The 6,756-nt window shown below is 42.6% G+C and overlaps 1 protein-coding gene across 2 annotated transcripts in view; it reads left to right on the top strand.

Moving 5' to 3' along the window:
• Positions 1 to 3,491: 3,491 nt before the first annotated feature.
• The window catches only part of BEGAIN (brain enriched guanylate kinase associated), a 267,639-nt gene continuing 264,374 nt past the window's right edge, over positions 3,492 to 6,756 (top strand). The window contains exon 1 of one of the 2 annotated variants that reach the window (XM_019552520.1): positions 3,492 to 3,776. The gene's annotated coding sequence lies outside the window, so the exon portion shown is untranslated. The remainder of the gene's footprint in view (positions 3,777 to 6,756) is intronic. The other variant, XM_019552521.1, reaches the window with a different exon arrangement.

Raw genomic sequence — 6,756 nt, 5'->3', positions numbered from 1 at the left:
TTAGGGTCCAAAATCCTAAAATACAGACTTCAAGTGTTGAATCCCAGTGTTGCAGCAGAAAGTGTGTAGGCCCTGGAGAGAGAGACAGGTTCAGACACACGCTTCTCTTTAGTGTTTCCAATTTGCTGGCTTAGACCTACTCCTTCCATTCACCATGGCTGTTGTGAACTCCAGTTCACAACAATTCACATTGGTATGCCTGTGGGACATCATTACCTCATTTGGGTTGAAGAATTCATCTCCTAGAGCTGGGAACCTGATTATTAGGCATACGGATGCTCGCCACACCTGCCTGTTTTGCAAATCTCACCCTAAGACCTCTGTGGCTCAGGTCTCCAACCATAAAATCAGAATGACAGTGCCTACAAGGGCCTCTGCTGCGAACCTCCTCATTCCTCACCAAGCTTACGATTCTCTGGATTCTTAGAACTTAATGAAAAGTTCAGACCGGTCCAATGGACTCTGTCAGAACTGTCTCAAAAACGGGGAGTTGCTTTTTTCACTGCACATTTTGCTGGCCTCCTAGTGCAAAACTGCATTTGTAGTTTCAGGCTTGTCAGAAACACATAGCTGGATGCTTGGTAAAGAGGCCAGCAAGTTCCACACAACATGTGTGTCTGTGGTGCAAGTTAGAAATCCTTTCTGTGGCACCTAGTGGAACCCATTCATTCTATTCATGCCAAGAAAGGACTTTTTAAAAAACTCATGGGTTTTTGTTATATAAATATAGCATAAAAACTAAGTTTAAAGCATAACTGAAAGACCAGAGTGGTGAAAAAACAGTGATATTTTTGTTCTGTTTTAATTTAAAACAAAGTGTTGGGACAACTAGAGTTTCTCATTGCTGGGATTTCTCAAGGAGTTTCCATGCCTCCCACTCTTCCATTCTCCTGCTTAAATTGTTTAAGCTGTAAAGTCTTCCATAAGCATCATTTAGGCTGGTGGAGGAGTCTGGAGTTCACCACCTGATTTCACAGACACTACTGTTTGGTGATAAAAAGTGATTTTCCATGCCCAGGGACTGAGTCAGCTTCTTCCTCCACATTTCCAGACTCCGCTTCCCCAGCTGCTGCCACCCCATGGGGATAAAAAATCAGTGAAACCAAATGAAGAAGTCAAACCATATGTTCTCAAACCTGTAACAGATGAAATTTGCTCAATCCAGATCTGCAGTGCAAGGCCTCACAGGGACCTCTGGTGTCAACTCCTTATTTTTCACCAAACTTAGGATTTATTTGGGGCCTCAGTGGTGCTTCACTGACCTTGGAGACTCATGTCAGCTCTCTGCAGTGAAGGTGCACCTAAAGATGCAAGTATTTGGTGAGCATCTAAAGATTTTTTAATGGTCCTTTGAACCATTCAGTCCCAATCTCCCTTTGTGTGGGATGTTTTAATTCTCAAACCAATACAAATGTTATGAATGGATGACGGTAAAGATTGTTATTGAAACTAAAGACAGCTTGTCTAGATGTTCACTTTCCATTCCTGCTTGATTGAGATTGTTGAATGATAATTTGATTGAAAGAAAAGGAACACACGGAGAAGGGAATGAGAAGGAATGAGTGGTTAGTGGCTGTGCTCTGCAAGATATACTTAGAATCAATCATATTACTGTTTGCTCAACCAGGCTAGTGATCATAAAATTCTACAGCTTTTCCAGAGCTCACCAGGCTGTGCAAACCATTCCCTTTACAGCCTTTGAAATGCTTCATGTTTCCCATATAGCATTTACAATGGGATTATCATTTCAGCAGATGAATTCACATAGGAAGGGGCGCACACAGAGAAAGACTCCTTGGTTGGTGGAGGAAAAGGAGAAGTTGGCAAAGTATAAAGAGAGCACTCCTTTAGTTTTAGCTAATTGCAGGACTCTCGTTTATTTATTCCCAAAGGAGGTTTGTTTTGCTTCCCTTCATTTATGCTATATGTTAACATGGCATTCACTAAGGCTTGGGTTCATAGTATCATAGAGTTTAGGGTTGAAAGAGACCTGAACAGACCATCAGGTCTGACCCCCTGCCCTGAGCAGTGACAAGTGCTGGGGTCATATCAACCCAGCCAAATATCTTTCCAGCCTCCTCTTGAAGACGCCCGAGGTAGGAGAGAGCACCACCACCCTTGGGAGCCCATTCCAGAGCCTGGCAGCCCTAACCGAGAAGTAATGTCTCCTGATGTCCAGCCTGAACCTTCTCTCTAACAATTTGTCGCCATTATTTCTAGTAACCCTGGTGGTGCCCGGGGGAACAGAGCCTCCCCCAATTCCCACTAGTCCCCCCATTGAGTTTTTAAACAGCCACCAGCTACCCTCTCCGCCTTCTCTTGTGGAGGCTGAATGGGGTCAGGCCTTTTAGCCTCTCTTTGTAGTGCCTGCCCTGTGCACAGCACCACATTGGGAGAGGGGGGGCTGCCTAGCCTGACAACATTTTCAGTCTCTGCTGCTCCAGGTACAAAAAATGGGATCACCAAGAAGGGGCTTATTCTCACTTCTTTCCCACCAGCTGATGGGATACAAAAGAATATGCCCGATACTCCAGAGACATGCAGTCATACCCCTGCATACAAGCCTTGGAGACTCCAAAGTACAGTCTACCCATTTGTTCTGGACCCACATCATCCCCCACTCTGTCAGTGACTTAAAGACAAAGTTAACCCCTGTATGAAAAATGTGATAGGGAAAAGTCTGTCATAGGCCATGCTGATTTGTGCAAGCCCTGAAGGGGAATAGGGCAAAGTGGGCTATTCAGTACCTTCCATTTCCATAACCTTAAGAGCTGCTGTCGTTTATGACTGCCTGTAATGACTCCCAGGTGGCAGGATTCTACCCGTGGCCTCTGGTTCTTTGGAAATGTACACACGAATGTCAAAATGCACATAAGTGACATAAGATCCATGCAATTTAAACAGCTAGGGGCAAATTTAAGACCGTGGCTTCTAGTGCTGCAGGTCCCCATCATGCGTGTCCACCGTGCTGCGTCACTTGTATGTGTGATGGAATCTACTCAGGCAAAACACCCCAGAGTCAGCACAGTAAAACAAAAATAGGCGTGCAGATGAATACACAAAGTATTCAAGTTCATTCAGAAAAACAGGCAAGCATAAATGCAGACTGGATTGAAGCGACTGGAAAAATATAGCCCTTGAAGATCAAAGATGGAGTAGGGTGCTGCGTTTCTTAGATACGATCCCTTTGCTATATATAGTGTCTATAGTGCAGTCCCTGCATTCTTTATCTAGGGCCTGGTCCTGATAGGGTGCCTGCTGTACCAGTAGATATTCCACTCACCACCCTCCTGTTGATTTCTGTGGGGATTTTGACTGTGCAAGAACTGAAAGATTTGTCAAAATGTACTTAACTAGTGAAAATTCCCACATAGCATTGACTCAGTCCATTTCAGTCTCGAGTGTAAGTGTTTAACTAGTAATTTCCTACACTGGTGACAGACATGCAGTAACACTCCTTGATGCTGTTCAAGTTTGGGACTACACAAGAAGGCACCAGCTGGTAGACAGCGAATGACCCTTAATAAGTTTGTTGGCAATTGCTCGACTTTGCTATGCAGGTTGACGCTCTCATGGCAACACGGACAGGATGTCATTCTCGGCTGGTTTCATTAAAAGAAAAATGATCCTGCCTCTCAGTTTAAAAAAAAAAAAAAAAAGCAGCAGCAGCAGCTGTAACTGTTGAAGCAGCATGCACCTAATAAGCTACTTCTAAATCTGGCTCCATCGTTTCAGTCTGTGGACTAGCAGAACAGAGCTCCCAGAATCATTCCAAAGTAAGTATTGTTTTCTCTTAGCCATAGAGCATGCCAGTTTTTTTTCCATTTAAAATGTATAATAGGTAGCAAAAGTCTTCAGCACTAAATCTATAGCAGTGGCAATTCAGATGTCATATTGCAGCTTTAATATGATTTAGCATGCTCCGTTGTTTCATTTGGCAGACATTGCTGCCTTAAAGAGGAAACATTTAATATACTGTGGTACAAGACGGCAAATTATATGGGTGCAGCTTCCCATAGCTGCAGTGCTAGAAAGCTCATGGAATGATTTATTATTGACTTCCATAATAGTTTATTTTGGTGGGGGGGTGGGGAGGTGGGAAAGAGTTATGCATCTTGCATAATGCACATCGTGGAAAATTTTATTTGATCTTATCATAAATGGAAATGTGTATCAAGAATATGCTACTGGTCAGTAAGTGTGAAATTGCTACAATCATTTTTACTACAAGGGAGGGAGAGGAAAACAGAAGTCATATGGTAGCATTAATACAGCTAATAATACACATGAAACCATACTTTAGCAATTTGTATTAAATGCTGAAGAAAAATATTTTACAGTGGGTGATTTTGTTTAATTATTCGAGGCATTAGTCAATCATTGCTAAACCCAACATGAGCTTTGGTGTGCAGATGAAATAATCGTTTGTGTGTGAAGCAGCATAAATGCAATTTCATTTGCCAAAGCAAACAGTGCATATTGTAGCTTGCCTCCTTTAAGAGTATTTATACAGTTCAATAGACATGTTTATTGGAGCCTGGTAAGAGGAGCTTGGATCAGGGGCTTTAAAGGGGTAAAGAAAAATGTGAAAGATGCAGGAAAAATAAATTGCAACAGTTGTAATGGAAAAAAAGGTCATTGCAAAGAATAAAAGGATCTCTCTGTTCCTACACACACTTTTTCATTTCAAGGCTGCCTTACTAGCTACTTAGCATCAGTTAGCAACCATGTGACTCCCTAATTGTGAACAAGTAATGGGCGTAGCACTTTGTAGGAATATATAGTATATGCACATAAGACAGCATCCCTGCCGCCAGTGCCCAAGAAACTTTTAATGTAAGCATGTTCAAACCCTCTTGGTAACAAGGTTAAAAGAAAATTTTGTATGTGAAAAAACATCACTTGTATAAATCGATTATTTTAATAACCACCATTTGCTGTAGGGAAAAAATCCAAATACTTTCCTCTAATTCTACCCACCCATCCCACTAGCACTACAAGACATGTAGGCAAGAGAGGGGAATTAACATTTATTTCTTCCATTTATTTTCAAATTATTCATAACAATACCTTTAAAAAAAATCACCTGTCCAACTCATTTACACTCAGAGAAGCTTTTTTTTATAAAAAAAAAAAAACTTTTGCAGGACGTGCTGAAGCTCAGAGCTAGAGCATTCATCCCCATATTTACTGTGTGACAGATACAGAAAGTCTTGGAGGATTACACACATCAAGATCTAGAATAAAAATAGAGAACACAACCACTGCCATAGGGCTACAGTGAACAACATTAACCTAGGACCAGCTCTATGCTAACAGGTTGCCAGCCACACAAAAAAAGTCCAGTTCCGAATGTGCTCAGTCATGGCCTGGGTTATCAAAGCAGCTTTACAAGAGCCCTGGAAAGTCAGGACCCTAGCAAGTCTGAAAGAGAATAGCTGGTCCAGGAAGCAGGAGAAACTTGAAGCACTTTTCTCAAAAGATTCAGACAGGGCCAGGAATTAATATATTTAAAGAAGTCTTGATCACTTGGTGGCATAGGGGAAAACCCTCAAGTGGTAAATTGGTTTCTGAGATAGGATGAGAGAAACAAAGTAGATTTTTTTGGGTGGCAGTGGGAAGACTTCACATCTCCAAGTACAGGGAGACTCTAGCACAGGGGAGGGCAAATGCAGCCCGTGGGCTGGATGTGGCCCACCAAGCCATTCTATCCGGCCTAAAGGGCCCCTAAAACATTTAGAAAATTAATATTTAGTTGCCCCTGGCTGCCTGTCATGCAGCCCTCAATGGCTTGCCAAAACTCAGTAAGTGGCCCTCTGTCCAAAATAATTGCCTGCCCCTGCTCTAGCAGCATGTACAGACATTCACTCTCCAAGAAGAAACTCTCCTGAGTATGACTTAACCCTGGTTGTTCCCAGGTTATTTTTCTCCTGAAGCAGCCATTTTTACCCTGGGACAGAAAGCCAGAACATCTGCATACTCGTGGTATCTCCTGGGAGAGTCACTACAAAACAAGATGGATTTATGCAAACTTTCTTACAAAGATTTTTCCTCTTGGAATATTTTTTGTTTTTTAAGTTTTTGGTCTCTAATCACTTGTGTTTACCATGTGCTTCCTCTTCCCTCCCCGCCCTCCCCCCTTTCCTTAGGCAACTTTTTCCTCCCAACTCTGTTTCATTTTGCTTTAAAAAAAGGAGAGAGCAAGAGAGAAAGAGAGAGAAAGAAACTAACTGGAGTGGGGGGGTTAAGAAAGGAAGAAGAAGGGGGAGAAGGGGGAAGAACTGAAGGAAAAGTGGCCCACGCATGCTCAAAATAAAGCTGGGTAGAAACCAAAAACTGAGTTGTTACACATTTTCAAGCACTAACCTTTTAGCTGGTTGGCCCTTCTTTCAGCTAGATAGTAGGGCTGTGCAAAGCTTCAGTTCCTGCTTCAATTCGGTGGACATTTGGCCCAATTTGGTGGCTGAATCTCCAAAGCTGAATTGAACCAGGAAACCCTTTAATCTCTCCAAATTGAAATTGGAACCCTCTGAATTGATTCAGAGACATTTGGAAAGATTTGGTGATTTGGACATAGGCACAGGTTTAAATGTTTTTTCTACGTACCTCAAGGTACCAGGTGGCTCATGAATGCTGAGATGGTGGGGTGGATGGAGCATCCCACAAGAGCATGGGGGGTTCCCCAGTGTGGTCAACAGCAGACCCAAAAGTGGACCAGAAGCATTTCTAATCCACTTCTGGGTTCACCAGGGAGCT

This window comes from Crocodylus porosus, unplaced genomic scaffold (genome assembly GCF_001723895.1).
Source record: "Crocodylus porosus isolate Cpor-Errol unplaced genomic scaffold, CroPor_comp1, whole genome shotgun sequence".
Classification (NCBI taxonomy): Eukaryota; Metazoa; Chordata; order Crocodylia; family Crocodylidae; genus Crocodylus; species Crocodylus porosus.
The sequence above is the reverse complement of the archived record's forward strand: the minus strand, read 5'-3'. Positions and strand labels throughout refer to the sequence as shown.